Consider the following 21569-nt stretch of genomic DNA (forward strand, 5'->3'; position numbering starts at 1 on the left):
GTGTGTGCGTGTGTGTGTGTATAGAGTCATTATTAATGACTGTTTCTACTTTTTACCATAGAAGCGCGCATTTGTAATTTCTAATATAATAATAGGGGAAAGTAGGTAAATTGCACGCACCTAAGGGAAATTTATCGCAGTGAAGTGATTTTTAAAGTTGAAATCGATACGAGTACAGAAATAGAAACTTTAAACATTTTTTTATCATTATGTATTGTCATATTGAACAATTTTTTATTTGGTAATGCTATATTCAGCAAAAAGAAGCAAGTGGTTAAACGAAAAAATTTCTCGGGCCTTGGGTAATTATACGTGCGGTTGGATAAATGGACGCGGAGGAAAAATGAGGTTATAGCCTATTCTTGTAACTACACGACACTGCACTACACTGTACTAGTGGCACTATAGTTGATCTCACGTGCTCTCACGCCTTTCAAGATGGATGCGTAAAATTGTCGACGGCGGACTTGATTTGATAAAAAAACAATTACTTGATGACTATTTAATTAAATTTAATAAACAATAGCTCAAAGAACGCAGGAAAAAAACGTACTTTTGTTAGGTATAACAAAATTAAACGAATAAAGTAAAAATACAGACTTATTGCCTTATTTTCTGAACGCCAAAATCGCAAGAAAAATCATGATTTTACTTTTTCTTATTTTTTCAATTAACTACGTTTTTAAATGATATAACGTATGGTTATATATTTAAAAAATGCCTTCAGCCTACAAATATCGTCGTGATATAATTTCTATTCATCGGGAAGGTGCCAAACCACGAAGCGTACAATTACCCAGTGCGTACAATAACCCTACTTTCCCCTATATTAGAAACACGTATCCGTCGGTAAGACAAACTCCTATGATAAAACATAGAAACAGTCATTAATAATCACCCTGTATACAGGGTGTATGATAATGGTTGTCCCCACGTTTTACCGTAGGAGTTGACTTACCGACTTGCACTTGTAGTTCACTAAACGCGCCTTAGATGGCAGATGCTTTGACACAGGACCGAGTTACACGTACATACAGGACCCTGGGTGAAACTTTATCTCAGATTTTTTTTTGTATCATTTTTCAGAACATGTGTATAAGTTTTTATAAAACGTTATAAAATCTAAAAAATAAAAAAGTATCTTTTTAAAATTGTAAAATGAGAAATTAGAATATTTCAGAATTCTGATTTTATTAATTTGATTAATAAATAAAAGTAGTAATCTTAGTAATAAATGTAATATAACTAACCATGCACAGCTTTCCCTAGTAAAAACTTTTCTCATAATTTTTATAAAATTCTCATAATTTTTTATGTTAACAAGTAATTATGTGAACTTATGAAAAATTTTTTTCAAATTTTTTCACATTTTTTTTACCGAAACGTAAAATATAATATTTTGATCCAAACGATCCTATTATAAATTCTGAAAAATTGTTCAGATTATCTAATATTTCTTAACACTTCTTCCAAATAATATAAAATAATAAATTTCATAGTTTCTCAGAATGATCGCATGTGAAATTATGTAAAATTCTTTAGATTATCTAATATTTTCTTACATTCTTTTACAAGAAATAAAAAATTTATAACTTCTTAAAACAATTCCACAATTATAAAAAATTTTTTATATTTTATTATATTTTTCCCAAAAACATCCCTGGTTAAAGTTTTTCTCATAATTTTTATACGAATTAGAATATTTTTTAAAAATACTTACAATTAGAAATACTTAAAAGGTCTACATCTTTTCTTAGAACTTTTTATACATGTGAATTCTGAAATATTCTGAGATTTCTCATTTCACAATTAAAAAAAAATACTTTTTTAACTTTCAAGATTTTATAACGTTTTATAAAAAATTATACACATGTTCTGAAAAATGATACAAAAAAAATCTGAGAAAAAGTTTTACTGGGGGCCTGTATGTACGTGTAACTCGGTCCTGTGCCAAAACATCTGCCATCTAAGGAGCGTTTAGTGAACTACAAGTGCAAGTCGGTAAGTCAACTCCTACGGTGAAACGTGGGGACAACCATTATCATACACCCTATATATATATACTAAGAACCAAACCAAAACACCATTTAAAAAAAATGTCTTCAATAATTTCATTTATTTTTAATGACAAATAAAATATTACATTAGTAACTTTTCTTTTCATCTCATAATAGACATGATTTATATTGTTAAGGAACATACAATAAGCAGTATAATCTTTAACGTTTCACAAAAATTAAGTTGTAAACAATAAATGATTTCTATTTTATAATTAGACGTTACAAGAATAAAATATTAAGCTATCAGTAAAAGAAGTTCAAGAAAATGTTTTGCAATATATCAAATTGATCAACATTATTCTTCCTGTTTTTCAATTTTTTCGTATTTTAAGCATAACAAATTTATTGCATATTATGGGATTTCAGAGAAATACTGCGGAGGGGATATATTAGCTTATAAAAATAGGAGGAAGGAAATTTAAACTCTTCAGATAAATTTTATCAAACTTCTTCAATAGTCGCGCGTGTCCTGATTGCTATATAAGGTAAAGTTTAAAAATATTCATATACAGTGTAGCTCAAATAAAGTGTTACAGATTAATATTGTCTTCTTATGCCTTTCAAAAAAAAAGTTTTAGACAAAAGGCGCAGGAAAAAAGATATTAAACTTTATTTGAGCTATCCGGTATGTTAAACATCAACACATGTCCTACTATTATATTTTATTCTATCGTAGATATTCAAGAACTAATTACTCAAACATGCAGACCAAGATCCTAAGTCTCCTTCACGTTCTCAGTATCGGTGCCATTATCAATCCGTTACATGGGTATCAGAATCAAAGCAGGCATTATAGCAACAGTAATACGGAATGGACGTTAACAAACTTACTAGAATTAGGTGTTGGAGCAGTGAACTTTCTCAAACAGAATCAACATTATATTGAACAGGAAGTACCGAACACGACACCACAATCCGGAAATACATATGACTTTATAATAATCGGTGCTGGTACTGCCGGGGCAACCTTAGCCGCAAGATTGAGCGAGAGTTCCCAATTCAAGGTACTACTGATCGAAGCTAGTATCGACGAGAACCTTTTTATGGATATTCCAGTACTCGCTGCTGTCCTACAGGCGATTAATACCATTAATTGGAATTACCAAACCAAACCGTCCAACAAGTATTGTCGCGGCATGAAATATAATAGTTGCCCTTATCCGAGAGGAAAAGTAGTTAGTGGTGGCAGCAGTGTGTTAAACTTCATGATAGCTAGTAGAGGTGGTGCCAAAGATTACGATCGATGAGCCGAGTTGGGCAATGAAGGTTGGGCATACAAGGACGTTCTTAAATATTTTAAAAAACTGGAAACATTTGATATTCAAGAGCTGGAGGCAAATAATACCTATCATGGTACCGAAGGACCAGTACATATCACTTCCCCGAGATTTCGTACACCATTGGCAGAAGCTTTTCTAAAAGCAAGCACGGAGATGGGATATCCGCTAACAGATTACAACGGGAAAAACGAAACAAGTTTCTCATATTTACAGACAACGATTATGAACGGCATCCGCATGAGTAGCAATACGGCATACTCGCATCCAGTACACGATCGCAATAATCTTTATATGACTCTTCAGAGCACGGTGACAAAAATACTGATTGACCGTATCACAAATCGAGCAAAAGGCGCACAGTTCATCAAGCATGGTAAAACTATAAGTGTGTTTGCGAAAAAAGAAGTGATTCTATGCGCAGGTGCTATCGGATCACCGCAATTGTTGATGCTGTCAGGTATTGGACCAGCGAAACATCTTACTAAACTGGGCATAGACGTAGTAAAAGACGCGCCAGTCGGCGAGAATCTTATGGATCATGCTGCCTTTTTTGGATTAACGTGGACAATAAACGCACCGTTAAATTTAATCCTATACGATGCTTTCAATCCCTTTAAAAATCCATTTGTTTCGGAATATTTAAACAAACAAACGGGACCATTAACGATGTCAGGCGGATGCGAGGCCCTTGGTTTCATTAATACAAAACAATCAGAAAGAGATAAAGGTTTACCGGATATCGAACTATTGTTTAACGCCGTTACAATAAAAGATTTTTTTCTTCCAAAAATTTTACTTAATCTTAAAGACTCAATATTTCAACAATGGTCCAAGTACCAAAACAGTTACGGTTGGAACGTTCTAGTAATATTGTTAAAACCAAAAAGCCGTGGAAGAATAACATTATTAGCTAATGTTAATGTTAAACCAGAAATTGTGCCAAATTTTTTTGACGACCCAGACGACGTAAAAACCATAATCGCGGGTATTAGAACTGCGATACGCCTTGGTCAAACAAAAGCAATGCAGACGTTTGACTCTCAATTGATAAATATTACGTATACAGAATGTAATAAGTACAAATATGATTCTGATATTTATTGGGAATGTGTAATAAGGATAATAACTGCCACGCTTTATCATCCTTGCGGCACTTGTAAAATGGGACCTATTGGAGACCCAACTGCTGTCGTCGACCCCAGATTAAAGGTATTTACTTAAAAAAAAAGAATGAATTAAAGTAAAAATATTTACGAAATATATCGTGAGTAGCGCAACGTGTTTTTATAAATTTATATGCAATGTTTTGCAGGTAATCGGTGTTCAAGGTTTACGAGTGGTAGATGCCTCTATTATGCCCGAAATTATATCGGGCCACACAAATATTCCTGTATATATGATTGCCGAAAAAGCAGCAGATATGATTAAAGAAGAATGGAATCACTTGGTGAAATCACGAACATAATATACTTTCATGAAATAACTATGCGCATATGTGTGTGTGAAAGATAAATATTCAAACAAAAAAATATTCATTCTGCTGTTATTGATTCAAATTAAAAAATTTAAAGATTAATAAAATCTTAAAATACATGTAATATAATAATACAAATACGTGTTTATTGTCTTAAATAGCTTTCGGAATAAATGATAAAGGATGTTAAAGAAAAACCACATACAGTCACATGAAAACAACTTAAATGATAATACGTAAGAAAGGAAATTTTAAAATCTAATTAAACTTTCAATTGAATTGATTCTTTTGCTGTCTTATTATATTTACTTCATAATTTCATAATTATCTCGAGCACTATAATAAAAAAATTTAGCGCCGGTCTCCCAGTTCTCAATGTGGTAACAATGTATATAAATGGTAATAATGTATATAAAAAATAAATATATCTAAAAATTAATTATGAACTTTTAACACTTCTAATTTTTATAAAATAAATGACTTTTATACATGTAAAGTAATAGCCTTCTTTGAAATTTTATTAATCATTTCATTAAGAATAAATAATTTTTATAAATAATTCACGTTTATTGATCAAAATAGAGGATGCTAATTTAAAATAATATAGTATACTAATTAATATTGCAATATAAGAACTGTATATTAATCAAAGAAGATTAAAAATATAATAATTATGTATTTATATGTGTGAATGTAACATGTATTAATTTTGTATTATACATTGTTGTATCTGTTTTGTTAGCTATCAAAACATATTTTTAGAAAATATACTATTAAAAAAATTTACTATAAATGTTAATAAAAAAAATTTTTCAGTAATTAATTATTTTTAATAGTTTTAGCAAAAAATATTAAGTATCGACGTGGACTTTTCATCCCGTCACAATAGATACATGTTTTATCATGCCATAACATTTTAGATCTGCCAAAAATACAATGTCGTTGCATGAATTTCGATATTATGGTCCACTAACGGCACAATTCCGTTGCGGAATAAAAATATTAATTTTATCTAAAAACGAAACAAAATATTTTGATTTCAATAGACAGAAAAATATCTTTAGTAAGACATGTATCAAAAATCCGTCAAAGTCTTATCAGAAAGTTTCATAGAGCGCTGTTGTAAGCGTCGCACGTTGAAATTGTTACAAATTTTTTTAGAAAGTGACAAATGTATGTTTAAACATGTATTAGAAAAAAACATAAAAGTAACGGCGATGATGGTGTTTCCTAACAAAAAATTTATCAAATTAAATTTTGCATTATGACCTTTTTTATCTTTATTTAAAAAACATAATTATCTTTATCATAATTTGTACAGAAAAAATCAATGAGACTTTTGTCATATAAAACTAACGATTAAACCTAATAAGAACTCGTTTGGTCCAGCCGTTTTCGATCTGAAATCTGATAATGTTGGATACTCGCAACTAACTGGCTTGCATATATTATATTATATTATAGATACACGTGAAAGTCTTGCATAACATGTTATATTTAGCGCGAAACGTTATGATACATAATTCATAATTTGGAAAATTAGATGATGCAAGAGTAAAAGATATTAAGCTGTTACTTAAAGAATTTAAAAAAAGCGCTATTAAACAGGAAATTGCAGAATAACTGTAGCAATATTTCGATGTATTGCGCATGCGATACTGAAACAAGCTATCGACTACGACATGGAAAAGACATTAACTTATAAAAATGCGATGTAAGAAAAATATAAAAATATCGTTAAATTTTTTAAGCCTCTACTATACAATTGCACATAGACCACTATATATACTTAAAACTATAAGTCAGATATGTACTCGTATGTTAAACATCTAGGCACATTTTCCTATCATTGCATTTTACTTCAGATGTTCAAAAGCTAATTATTATTCGAATATAATGCACAAATGTTCAAATTTTTCATGTTTTCAATTGATATTATTGTCAATTCGCTACATAGGCACTCTAGCTGCATTCCGATATATACTGTCAATACATGTAAAAATCTGTAATATACGTAACGTAAGCTATAGACTTTTTGTACTAGTAGTGAATTTCAGAACGCAGCCTCTATAGTAGTTTTCTTAACAATCTATGAATGGTTATTACATCATAATTAACTAGTTTATTAGTAATGAGTTATATATGAACAAAAAAGAGTATCACAACTGGTAATGACTCATATGAATTAATAACTTTTTAATAAACAATGAGTGAAAAGGTCAACGATCTTGACCTTATGAAGAATCAAGGTCAATATCAAGATGTGTAAAGTAAATATTTATTTTGAATCACATTTTATTAAGTATATTTTCATGCCTTTATGACGTAAGCATGCGATCCTCGGGTGGGATGACTAATCGTGATTAATCAATGTCCAATTACGATTTCGAATAAATTGATCATTTTATTCTTGAATTAAGAAGACACATTAATCACAAACTATAGTCATCTTATTTAAGAACAGTCTTCATGGATTTTTGGACAATATAATCATTGCTGGATTGCTACAATAATTGTTATTCTTAATGTTACTGAAGATACCCAAAACATTTAAATACTTTTACTCAACGTAATTGCATTATAGTTTATTCAATAATTATTGCGCTGACTTCTATATACATATTAACCAGTTCACATCTCATGCAATTGAAATGTTTGGGGAGCCTATTTACCGTTTATAATATTGAATTAAATCTTATACGATAGTCACATCGGCAATATAGATCAAATAAATTATAGGTATACAACTCATAACAATATACTTTATCCGAAGGACGCTACGACACTCATTTGAGATCATAATAAATATTCCATCAGCATCCATACAGCGTTTCTCGGATGAGATGTGTGAGCTTGAACGAGTCATATTTCAAAAGATCATATGTTGTGAAAGAAATATTAAAAATATTTAACAAATTTAAAAATTTTCTTATTAAACATAAGATTGCCAAATAACCACATATTTTGCCATTTATATATCGTACATGTGATGCAATGATTTATATTTATGGTATGGAGGGGATACTAGCTTATAAACACGTAAAGAAAATCTAAAATTCTCCAGTTAAATTTTATCAAGCATCTTCTGTAGTCGCGCACATATCAGCTGCTATATAAGGTAAGGATTTAAAAATATAAGTTTGATATATAGAGGACGGCTCGAATAAAATAGACCAATATTTCTTTTTCTACACTTTTCGCCAAAAATACGTTTCAAACAAAAGATAAACATATATAGTCAGACTATACAGGTATAGTTTGAAGAAAAACAAATAAAATAAAATCAATTTTCAGAAAACTATTTTTTCAAGATTATTGTCAGGCATTGTTAAGCAAAATTATAAAATAACTCCAGTATTTACGAGCGAGAATTTACATTGCAAAAATCAGAAAAAGAAGTAAGACTAATTTACACAATTACTCTTATTTGTCTTTATGTCACATTTGTATCATGTTATATAACAATTTCAGTATTAACTGTTAATATTCGATAACGTTAACATTCGAATAACGAAATCATATTAAGTTGAATTGATTTGTTAACATAATAAATAACACAATTATGTATATTATAATCTACTTAAAATTATTATAGAAAATGTAAAAGGCTCAGAAGTTATATCGTGATATTCTTATAGACACATAATTATTTCTAGAATATTATACAAAATGATTAAAAAATAAAATATTATTAAAATAATACTCAGAGAATATTCAATACTTTTAATATTATTTTTATATTATGGGAATATTATGTTAATGTCATATGCCCATTTTTACATAATGTTCATAGTATTATTATTTTAATATGTGTGGAATATTGTAGAAATATTTTAAAAATATTGGAATCAAAAAACAATGTCAATTATTATGCATAACATACTTATAAAATTTAGAATTATTACATTTAAAAATTAAAATGTTCCCGACAAGTTAAATTATTAAAAAACTGAAACATTGAATAATATTTACTTCTTCAAATAATATTATCAAGAATGAATCATTTTTTATTAATACTTATTTCAAGAGTTTTATTTAATATAAGAATAATAAGCGCTTATTGAAATATAACACGTAAGTGTAAAGAGTAATAAAGTTTAGAGTTCAGAAGAACAGAAAAGCTTAAATCTTGTATTCTTTGTTCAGTTTATTGTCTTGTACGTTTCATTGGTTTCGGATATGCCTTTAGACCTTGCATATCGTTAAGACATAACCAAATCATTTGAATGTGTTAATTAGTCATGTTTTAATCAAATAAAACTATACATTTTGTCTAGCAAGTATTTTATGTACATAATACAGGAAAAACCAATCTTAATTTCTCAAAATTAGTCGATTATTTCTGTCGTCGGAAATTTGGTTGTTAGATACAAATTAATTTTTAAACTAATTGAGACGTCATTGAGACGACATAACGTAAGGTGAATCTATACGTCACATTTCGTTTGGAGCGGACAGGGAACTGATTTATGTAATTATTCTGATCATAAAAGAAAAACTATATACGTTAAAATACAATTACAATAAAATAAATAATTTATAAGATGTTTCATATTTTATATTGAAGTATGTCAGAATAAATTTGCTTACACGAAAAAAAGAATTTTCTTTATGTAAGCAAAATTATGTCTGTTTAAAATTATAAATTCTTCCAAGAAGATTTTATATTCTTGCTTATATATGAAACAATGAATTGGTGATTTAATAATAATTTTTTTCTATGTACTAATTTTTGTAAAATAATTCTATTTTAATATCTTTGTATTCAGACTAATTGAGTCACACTATGTAAAACAAATCATAGAATTTTGTTTTAAAAAAATGTGACTTTTATAATTTGAACAATCAACTTTTTCGAAAAATAATTTAGTCCATAAGGTGGATGATTTACATTTGAAGTGGTGAATCAAGAAGCGCGGTCGCGCCTATTACGTTAAGTCGCGGTTCGATTTAGTCTAATTTTTTATTTATTTCTCTCTATAGCAAGGTCACATGCGTTTGCACGTCGTCACTACTTTCAGTCAAATCGCTCCTAAAAGAAATTAACTTCGTTTCCTTGGTTCAAGTGTCCTTTCAGAATTTTTGTTCCTTCCCCTTCTAAATGTTCAACATTAAGAGGCGCGGTCGCGTCTCGCGGTATTTTTTTCTTATCTTATCTTTTTTTATTTTTCATTATCATCATCATCATATTCTTCATCATATCAGCGAGAGAGACCAGCCTCTTTTACACGAGTCAGCGAGTTCAACCTAACGAGATTATTCAGATCTCAGTAACGGCTGAACCGATCAAGTTCTGAGTAGTCTCAATCGATAGCTTGGGGAAAATTGCATAACAAAAGTGTTTTTATTTTTTCTCTCCGTGCCGTACGTGCGGATATATTGCGACGCAAAGTCCAAATCTTGACGTTTTAGATGTAAGAAACGTCGTCGTCGTCAACGACCATCAAATCTTGTCCAGTACATCTTTTCGACACGAGTACCGAGTGGCGCTCGTTATTAGCCGTTCTATCATCACGTGGGGCAACATGTGACCGTTCCCATGAGCATCATGGCCGTATACAATGTGTATACATGTAGTTGATAGCTTAAGGTGACAGGTTTCCTAACCTATCGCGTGGACAACCGTGCACGCTCGTGTCTCTCTCTCGTTTCGTTTCGCTACTTTCGCGAAAAGCGCGGTGCGTGAGCTACAGTCGTTAGTGCCGGTTGATGGTACGTCCTCGTGATCTCTCGACGAGGACAGCACACTTCGAGGACGCTTTCGAGAACAGCACGTGGTGTGTTAGTGGTGGATGGAAGTGGTGGTCGACGACGGCGGCGGCGATTCAAATGTTGACGACGAGGTGATACCCGAGATCTCGTGAAGGGGTCTTCGTCATTGTCCTGCGTCCTCGAAGAGGACGTTCATCAATATCGAAGATGAGTTACACATCAACAATTGATTATTATTAACATTGTTGCTTGCTTTAGTTCTCGTATATGTTGTAAAAAATTTTGTAAGAGAGAGAGAGAGAGAGAGAGAAAGAGAGTTTTATTATTTATTATTTTATTACCTCTCAAAGGATTACGCTAAAATTGCCTCGATTCATTAAACATTACATTTTATAAAGTTTGCAATCTGATATTTAAATATTATTATTTATTACACACTTCAATGCGCTTTGATCACTTATGACATGTAAGTAAAATCTTTAATTAAGAGATTTAGCAATAAAAGGAAGGTAGTCGACTCAGCATTTCATGATTAAAAACATAATAATCGACTACCTTCCTTTTATTGCTAATGCTGTTAATTGAAATTTTAACCTATATGTGCTAAAAGTGAAATCACTGAAATGAGATTGAAAACTCAGTGAAATGTAATGTTTAATGAAAAATCATTGCTTCAACGATGAGTATCTGTTCTTTTCTGTTTTTGCAGTGATGTTGCGTTTAATGTTTATATCTATTGCACCGCCATTCAGTCCCAACACCCCAGCAGTATTCTTCACGCAGAGTTTATTGATTATTGCTGAAAATCATTTTGGATTGATTTATGATGAGCATTCATTGAATATTACAACTCAACGGGCCAAAAGTGTGATTCACGATTTCAATATTGGGATTAGGAATTGCAACGACACTGGAACTTGAAGCCCACACTACCTTCTCATTCCCATGAGATATAGAGTATCTTTTCGTAATAACTAGCGAGCCAACAATTTACAGCTTTATTTAGAAAACTTTTATTTTGTGAGTATTTGTAAAGCTTTTGTAATCACTAAATCTAAAGAAATATAATATTAATTAAATTTATACGTGAATAAGAACTTTTAAAAAATAATACTACATTTAAATTAGTATTATAAACAACTTCTCAATTTTTTAAATTCAATATTTATCAATATTATAAAGATACTTTTATATAACAATTAATTTTTTATGGTAAATTTTTTCATTAATAAAAGAAATATATATAATATATAAAGTTATATACAGAGGTAAAGGAAAAAAGTTACATATTTATACTTTAAATAAAATTAAGCGACTTAGAGCTAATTGAAAACTGTTCGTTCAAATTCTCGAAAAGTAAAAGTAGACCTAAAAACACAAGTGGTACTATTTCTGTATTTTAACAGAGAAATTTTTCTATGCTAACCCATGTGGTACTCTCTTTAATTCTATACAAAACCTAAGTGATTCTATTTCTGCATTTTCATTGAAAAATCTTCCTATTCCTAACTCAAGTAGTATTTACCCAAGTGGTACTATTTTTGTATTTTAACAGAAAAATTTTTCTATGCTAACCTATGTGGTAATTACGTTTAACTTTAAGCCTACAAAAGTATATTATTGCTTAACACTACAAAACGCGTGATATCAGTACAAAATTACCTTTTCAAAAAAAGGTAAAAAAAAGGCGGTATTTTTGTGTGTGCGCGCACCTTATCTCTAATTTTCCCTAAAAACACAAGTGGTACTATTTCTGTATTTTAACAGAGAAATTTTTATATGCTAACCCATGTGGTACTCTCTTTAATTACTATACAAAACCTAAGTGATTCTATTTCTGCATTTTCATTGAAAAATCTTCCTATTTCTAACCCAAGTAGTATTTACTTAAAAATAAATATTTTAAATTTAATCCAACCTAAATGTATTCTTCCCAAAAAATGTATGAAATCTTTAAATTGCGCTATTTATAAAGAGAATATGTTGCTCTTTGAAATAACTGCTGTATTTACTTAAAAATAAATATCTTACATTTAATCGAACCTAAATGTATTCTTTCCAAAAAATGTATGAAATCTTTAAATTGCGCCATTTATAAAGAGATTATGTTGCTCTTTGAAATAACTGCTGTATTTACTTAAAAATAAAAATCTTCAATTTAATCCAACCTAAATGTATTCTTTCCAAAAAATGTATGAAATCTTTAAATTGCGCCATTTATAAAGAGAATATGTTGCTCTTTGAAATAATTGCTGTACTACTTTTAACAAATAAAATGCAAGTGATAGTATCTTTATTTTTTAAATAAAATCCAAGTGGTATCTTTAATTCCTTTCTAAATAAAATTCAAGTGATACTATCTGTGTATTTCTATTAAAAAATTTTTCTGTTTTAACCTAAGTAGATGTACTTAATTTTAAAAAGTTTTAAAGAAATATATAACATTTAATCTTAAAGAATTAAGGAAAAAACAGAAATGAGAAAGTTTTATTAAAATATAAAATTTTTAAACTACAAAAAATTGCCGCTGCTAGATGTCTAAATATCTAAATAAAATGTTGTAAAATATTTATTAAAATAGTTACTTGATAACTTAGATAATTATAATGATTTACAATGTTACTTGTAAAAATTATAATGATTTACAATGTTACTTGTAAAAGAAACAAGTGTTAAAGAAATTTAATCTTTAACTTCGCGTAATTACTTTATTTTGTAACGCATATCTTACAAGTGTTACATTTATCGCATTCTTTCTTATGTCAATTCTTTTTATTGCTTTTCTTATCTAGCAGCGGCAATTTTTTGTAGTTTAAAAATTTTATATTTTAATAAAACTTTCTCATTTCTGTTTTTTCCTTAATTCTTTAAGATTAAATGTTATATATTTCTTTAAAACTTTTTAAAATTAAGTACATCTACTTAGGTTAAAACAGAAAAATTTTTTAATAGAAATACACAGATAGTATCACTTGAATTTTATTTAGAAAGGAATTAAAGATACCACTTGGATTTTATTTAAAAAATAAAGATACTATCACTTGCATTTTATTTGTCAAAAGTAGTACAGCAATTATTTCAAAGAGCAACATATTCTCTTTATAAATGGCGCAATTTAAAGATTTCATACATTTTTTGGAAAGAATACATTTAGGTTGGATTAAATTGAAGATTTTTATTTTTAAGTAAATACAGCAGTTATTTCAAAGAGCAACATAATCTCTTTATAAATGGCGCAATTTAAAGATTTCATACATTTTTTGGAAAGAATACATTTAGGTTCGATTAAATGTAAGATATTTATTTTTCAGTAAATACAGCAGTTATTTCAAAGAGCAACATATTCTCTTTATAAATAGCGCAATTTAAAGATTTCATACATTTTTTGGAAAGAATACATTTAGGTTGGATTAAATTTAAAATATTTATTTTTAAGTAAATACTACTTGGGTTAGAAATAGGAAGATTTTTCAATGAAAATGCAGAAATAGAATCACTTAGGTTTTGTATAGTAATTAAAGAGAGTACCACATGGGTTAGCATATAAAAATTTCTCTGTTAAAATACAGAAATAGTACCACTTGTGTTTTTAGGGAAAATTAGAGATAAGGTGCGCGCACACACAAAAATACCGCCTTTTTTTTTACCTTTTTTTGAAAAGGTAATTTTGTACTGATATCACGCGTTTTGTAGTGTTAAGCAATAATATACTTTTTGTAGACTTAAAGTTAAACGTAATTACCACATAGGTTAGCATAGAAAAATTTTTCTGTTAAAATACAAAAATAGTACCACTTGGGTAAATACTACTTGAGTTAGGAATAGGAAGATTTTTCAATGAAAATGCAGAAATAGAATCACTTAGGTTTTGTATAGAATTAAAGAGAGTACCACATGGGTTAGCATAGAAAAATTTCTCTGTTAAAATACAGAAATAGTACCACTTGTGTTTTTAGGTCTACTTTTACTTTTCGAGAATTTGAACGAACAGTTTTCAATTAGCTCTAAGTCGCTTAATTTTATTTAAAGTATAAATATGTAACTTTTTTCCTTTACCTCTGTATATAACTTTATATATTATATATATTTCTTTTATTAATGAAAAAATTTACCATAAAAAATTAATTGTTATATAAAAGTATCTTTATAATATTGATAAATATTGAATTTAAAAAATTGAGAAGTTGTTTATAATACTAATTTAAATGTAGTATTATTTTTTAAAAGTTCTTATTCACGTATAAATTTAATTAATATTATATTTCTTTAGATTTAGTGATTACAAAAGCTTTACAAATACTCACAAAATAAAAGTTTTCTAAATAAAGCTGTAAATTGTTGGCTCGCTAGTTATTACGAAAAGATACTCTATATCTCATGGGAATGAGAAGGTAGTGTGGGCTTCAAGTTCCAGTGTCGTTGCAATTCCTAATCCCAATATTGAAATCGTGAATCACACTTTTGGCCCGTTGAGTTGTAATATTCAATGAATGCTCATCATAAATCAATCCAAAATGATTTTCAGCAATAATCAATAAACTCTGCGTGAAGAATACTGCTGGGGTGTTGGGACTGAATGGCGGTGCAATAGATATAAACATTAAACGCAACATCACTGCAAAAACAGAAAAGAACAGATACTCATCGTTGAAGCAATGATTTTTCATTAAACATTACATTTCACTGAGTTTTCAATCTCATCTCAGTGATTTCACTTTTAGCACATATAGGTTAAAATTTCAATTAACAGCATTAGCAATAAAAGGAAGGTAGTCGATTATTATGTTTTTAATCATGAAATGCTGAGTCGACTACCTTCCTTTTATTGCTAAATCTCTTAATTAAAGATTTTACTTACATGTCATAAGTGATCAAAGCGCATTGAAGTGTGTAATAAATAATAATATTTAAATATCAGATTGCAAACTTTATAAAATGTAATGTTTAATGAATCGAGGCAATTTTAGCGTAATCCTTTGAGAGGTAATAAAATAATAAATAATAAAACTCTCTTTCTCTCTCTCTCTCTCTCTTACAAAATTTTTTACAACATATACGAGAACTAAAGCAAGCAACAATGTTAATAATAATCAATTGTTGATGTGTAACTCATCTTCGATATTGATGAACGTCCTCTTCGAGGACGCAGGACAATGACGAAGACCCCTTCACGAGATCTCGGGTATCACCTCGTCGTCAACATTTGAATCGCCGCCGCCGTCGTCGACCACCACTTCCATCCACCACTAACACACCACGTGCTGTTCTCGAAAGCGTCCTCGAAGTGTGCTGTCCTCGTCGAGAGATCACGAGGACGTACCATCAACCGGCACTAACGACTGTAGCTCACGCACCGCGCTTTTCGCGAAAGTAGCGAAACGAAACGAGAGAGAGACACGAGCGTGCACGGTTGTCCACGCGATAGGTTAGGAAACCTGTCACCTTAAGCTATCAACTACATGTATACACATTGTATACGGCCAGTGTTGCCATCATTCGTTAATGAAAACCAACCATATTCAGTATTGAAAAAAACCAGAAATAACCGCCAAATTGAAAACAACTAACCAAAAATAACTAACATATTTCACTTATTAGTAAATACATAAAAAATAATTTTTATAAAAGAATTTGTATTATAAATTTTTATTATGTAATCATTATATAATTATTATATATAATATATATTTTTATTATATATAAAATAATTTCTGAGATATATGTTACCAAAGTACGCACAAGATATCATAAGATTGCATGGTATCACAAATGGTTTACAATATCACAAGTATATAAACTACCGATTATTAAGCCGTAATTTTTAATGAAAAAAGACATAAATTATTAAAAGTCCCCCTAACCTTTAACTAATATAATTATTTCTAATAATCTAAATTTTAAAGTTAATCAATGCACATAAATTTTTATAATATATACTAATAAAGGAAAAGAAATTAATATATAATAATTTACATATATATGTATATGTATATATATGTATATATATATATATATGCAAATTATTAAATAATAAGAGGCCCTCAAACGTTCCATATTCCTTCCCCAAAAAATAATTTAAAAAAAAGTTGAAATTGAACTAATTAGACTAGCGATTGAGATTGGAAAGGAGTTTAAGCGAAGCAAAATTAACTAAACTTAAAGTTGGTTTTCTTTCTTCGGATTGGTTAAATTCCAATCCCAATCATAATCTGTAGTCTGATTACAGCTTTACAAAATTAATAGAAAACAAAAACAGAATAAATGGAACGCTTTCTTAACCTACAATTAAAATTAATAGTAGACAAAAAACAGAACAAACAAATGGAACGCTTTCTTAACCTACAATTGAAATTAATAGAAAACAAAAAACAAAACAATTAAATGGAACGTTTTCTTAACCTACAAATTGAAATCTATTTCATCAAACTCCTCATCAGTGAGTGTTTCATTATATGACGCTTTTGTTCCTATTAAATTGAGCACATCATTTGGCAATTCGTAAGTATAGCAATCAGTTTTTAACCTACGTAGGCCTGCTCTTATCGCTAATATGCTATTAATCAAATTTACTTTCATGCGATTTCTTTGTTTGTTCTTAATTATATTTAACTGGCTGAAAACTCGCTCAATTTCGGCATTTGAATACGGAAGAGATAATATGCTTATGGCTACCTCTGCTAATTCTTTGAATGGACAAGAATCACTTGAATCTTTATATGAGTTTACTTCAGTCCATAGTTCAAAAGTGGTACGAGCATTCCATTTCACAAGAGTCAAATTTTTCCATTGCCTTTCTATTTCTGTGATACGATCTTCTTTTATTTGGAGACTTTGAAGAAAAGGTAAAATTGATTCTTTGTTGACAAGTTTTAATGCATTTTCTATTGCAAATAAAGAAGCATGCCGCAAGTGATTAATATTATCTGGCAGTCTCTGACGAATCTGTTCAAATAAGGCTATTAAAAATTTTAAGCACCTCTCTCTTATGATCTCCTGCCCTTTATTGTTTATACCACTTAATTTAATTTCAATTTCATGCCCAAGATAAATTTTAGGAGACAAATAATCTTCAATTTTGCACGTCATAGGGTCAAGTTTACCATAATATGATGGCAAAACCAGCATTTGAAAAATGGATTGAAGTAACTGATTCAGATCTTCCAACAGTTTAGTAATATCTGCATCATTTGATTCAAAGCTTTTGTTGACTCTATGTACATCCTTTAAAATACTTTTTAGAAATAACAAATAAATTTGATTTGCATCATCGCAATACATTTGATATAAAATTTCTGCACTGTAGCATTTTTCTTTCAATCTTGCTATTTCAAAATGAGTTTTCAGCTCTAACCACTGACCATGTATTCTTTCTACGGCTGTGTAAATAGAAAGCCATCTTGTATTGCACGCTCGAACAATCTTCAATGGTTCATGTCCATCATTCATCAAGCCATAGAGTTGAGAATAGGTACTTTGCCTGCTACCTGAATGGCTGAACCAATTATAAGTTTCAGATACTAGGAAGTCAACATTTCTTGGTAACGCATCTTCTGTAGCTTGACTAGTAGCCAGTTGTAAAGAATGGCAAACACATCTGAAAAAAGCAGAAAATTGATTAAAAAAAAATTATTTAAAAAATAAAAGAAATATTATTTATAATATAGAACATAGATATTACTTAGATTGCTTTCGAAAATTTTACTCGTCAGGTAGAGTAACTTTGAGTGACCAATCAGGTTGAAGAAATCATAAGAAATCTCAAGATTTCTTCATCCTGATTGATCACTCAAAGTTACTCTACCCGACGAGTAGAATTTTCGAATGCAGCCCTATGGGTATTAAAGAAAAAAAAGGAAAATTGAATAGAAATAGAAATATTGAAACCACTACTAACCTAATTAATATCAATGATGGTACTTCTTGCTTGAGTTTTTGGTATACCCCATTGTTGATTCCAACCATCACGTTGGCATTGTCGGTGCCGATTCCGATCAAATTTGCAAGTTGTAATTGAAATTCCTTCAATGTATTTTTTACGGCTTCAACCAATCCATCGGCATTACATTCAACTAGTGGCACTAATTTTAAAAAAGTAGATACGAATCTTCCTGTGGTTTTGCTATAATATTTCACAGCCATTCCGAGATATTTTTTTACACTAATATCAGTTGATTCATCGAGGAGAAGACTAAATTTTTGATCTGCGATGTCTTCTCTTAATATTAATTGAAAGTGAGGCCCAAGAACATTTTTAATAATTGCACAACATTTTGTTCGTTTCAAAGTCATTTTTTTTGCAATTTCACTGTCAGAGAACGAACGTTTACACAATTCAGTGAGATGATCACTGGTTAAAATTGCACAATGTTCCGTTATAAACAAGGCTTGTCCTCCTTCAGCTTTGTTTACTTCCAAGCCATTTCTATTCAAAACTGGAAAAGAAACTTTGCGTTGTCTAGAACTACTGAAAGAATCGGAATTCATTATATGTTTTTTTGTTTCACTATGGCTTTTGATATCTGCAAAACGTGCACGTATTGAACATCTGCAAAATTTGCAGTAGGCTTTTGTAGTGTCACTTTCGGAAGAAATCCAGTCACAGCATACTTCATTCGTAAGCCACTCGGCTCGAAATTTCTGTGTATATGGAACCTTTGGCATTTTCAAACAAGAATCAAACACATTTAATGATACCAAATTCTTATCGATAGCTAGTGCCGTTAAAACGATCTGAACCCCCTACTCTGTGACGAAAGGATCTCACTGCCACATTAAATACCGAGTCAAAGAAGAACTCTGATCGAATACGAAATTAGTGCATCGGCGGCTTGGCATTGAGCGCCTCTGCATAAGCTACATTATGTGGTAGTGAGATGTTACAGAGTAGGGGGTTTCAGATTTCACGTTACAGCACTGCTATGAGCATTTGTTAATATGGCCGTCCTATAAGAAAAAAAAACTAAAAAAATCACTAACGGAGGATATAACCAGATTTTATAACTAAATAACCACGTGAAATTTTTCCAACCAAACAAACCTTAAAAAAGACCCGATTTGGTTATAAAATAACTAAGATGGCAACACTGTATACGGCCATGATGCTCATGGGAACGGTCACATGTTGCCCCACGTGATGATAGAACGGCTAATAACGAGCGCCACTCGGTACTCGTGTCGAAAAGATGTACTGGACAAGATTTGATGGTCGTTGACGACGACGACGTTTCTTACATCTAAAACGTCAAGATTTGGACTTTGCGTCGCAATATATCCGCACGTACGGCACGGAGAGAAAAAATAAAAACACTTTTGTTATGCAATTTTCCCCAAGCTATCGATTGAGACTACTCAGAACTTGATCGGTTCAGCCGTTACTGAGATCTGAATAATCTCGTTAGGTTGAACTCGCTGACTCGTGTAAAAGAGGCTGGTCTCTCTCGCTGATATGATGAAGAATATGATGATGATGATAATGAAAAATAAAAAAAGATAAGATAAGAAAAAAATACCGCGAGACGCGACCGCGCCTCTTAATGTTGAACATTTAGAAGGGGAAGGAACAAAAATTCTGAAAGGACACTTGAACCAAGGAAACGAAGTTAATTTCTTTTAGGAGCGATTTGACTGAAAGTAGTGACGACGTGCAAACGCATGTGACCTTGCTATAGAGAGAAATAAATAAAAAATTAGACTAAATCGAACCGCGACTTAACGTAATAGGCGCGACCGCGCTTCTTGATTCACCACTTCAAATGTAAATCATCCACCTTATGGACTAAATTATTTTTCGAAAAAGTTGATTGTTCAAATTATAAAAGTCACATTTTTTTAAAACAAAATTCTATGATTTGTTTTACATAGTGTGACTCAATTAGTCTGAATACAAAGATATTAAAATAGAATTATTTTACAAAAATTAGTACATAGAAAAAAATTATTATTAAATCACCAATTCATTGTTTCATATATAAGCAAGAATATAAAATCTTCTTGGAAGAATTTATAATTTTAAACAGACATAATTTTGCTTACATAAAGAAAATTCTTTTTTTCGTGTAAGCAAATTTATTCTGACATACTTCAATATAAAATATGAAACATCTTATAAATTATTTATTTTATTGTAATTGTATTTTAACGTATATAGTTTTTCTTTTATGATCAGAATAATTACATAAATCAGTTCCCTGTCCGCTCCAAACGAAATGTGACGTATAGATTCACCTTACGTTATGTCGTCTCAATGACGTCTCAATTAGTTTAAAAATTAATTTGTATCTAACAACCAAATTTCCGACGACAGAAATAATCGACTAATTTTGAGAAATTAAGATTGGTTTTTCCTGTATTATGTACATAAAATACTTGCTAGACAAAATGTATAGTTTTATTTGATTAAAACATGACTAATTAACACATTCAAATGATTTGGTTATGTCTTAACGATATGCAAGGTCTAAAGGCATATCCGAAACCAATGAAACGTACAAGACAATAAACTGAACAAAGAATACAAGATTTAAGCTTTTCTGTTCTTCTGAACTCTAAACTTTATTACTCTTTACACTTACGTGTTATATTTCAATAAGCGCTTATTATTCTTATATTAAATAAAACTCTTGAAATAAGTATTAATAAAAAATGATTCATTCTTGATAATATTATTTGAAGAAGTAAATATTATTCAATGTTTCAGTTTTTTAATAATTTAACTTGTCGGGAACATTTTAATTTTTAAATGTAATAATTCTAAATTTTATAAGTATGTTATGCATAATAATTGACATTGTTTTTTGATTCCAATATTTTTAAAATATTTCTACAATATTCCACACATATTAAAATAATAATACTATGAACATTATGTAAAAATGGGCATATGACATTAACATAATATTCCCATAATATAAAAATAATATTAAAAGTATTGAATATTCTCTGAGTATTATTTTAATAATATTTTATTTTTTAATCATTTTGTATAATATTCTAGAAATAATTATGTGTCTATAAGAATATCACGATATAACTTCTGAGCCTTTT

The 21569-nt window shown here is 29.8% G+C and overlaps 1 protein-coding gene and 1 pseudogene across 1 annotated transcript in view; both read left to right on the top strand.

The window, feature by feature from the left end:
• Positions 1-21569, top strand: part of LOC105206459 (probable cytochrome P450 6a14) — a 193787-nt gene that overhangs the window by 116451 nt on the left and 55767 nt on the right. The window lies entirely within an intron of this gene.
• On the top strand, positions 1823-5633 carry LOC120356792 (annotated as a pseudogene).

Source organism: Solenopsis invicta, chromosome 13, assembly GCF_016802725.1.
Source record: "Solenopsis invicta isolate M01_SB chromosome 13, UNIL_Sinv_3.0, whole genome shotgun sequence".
Taxonomy (NCBI): Eukaryota; Metazoa; Arthropoda; class Insecta; order Hymenoptera; family Formicidae; genus Solenopsis; species Solenopsis invicta.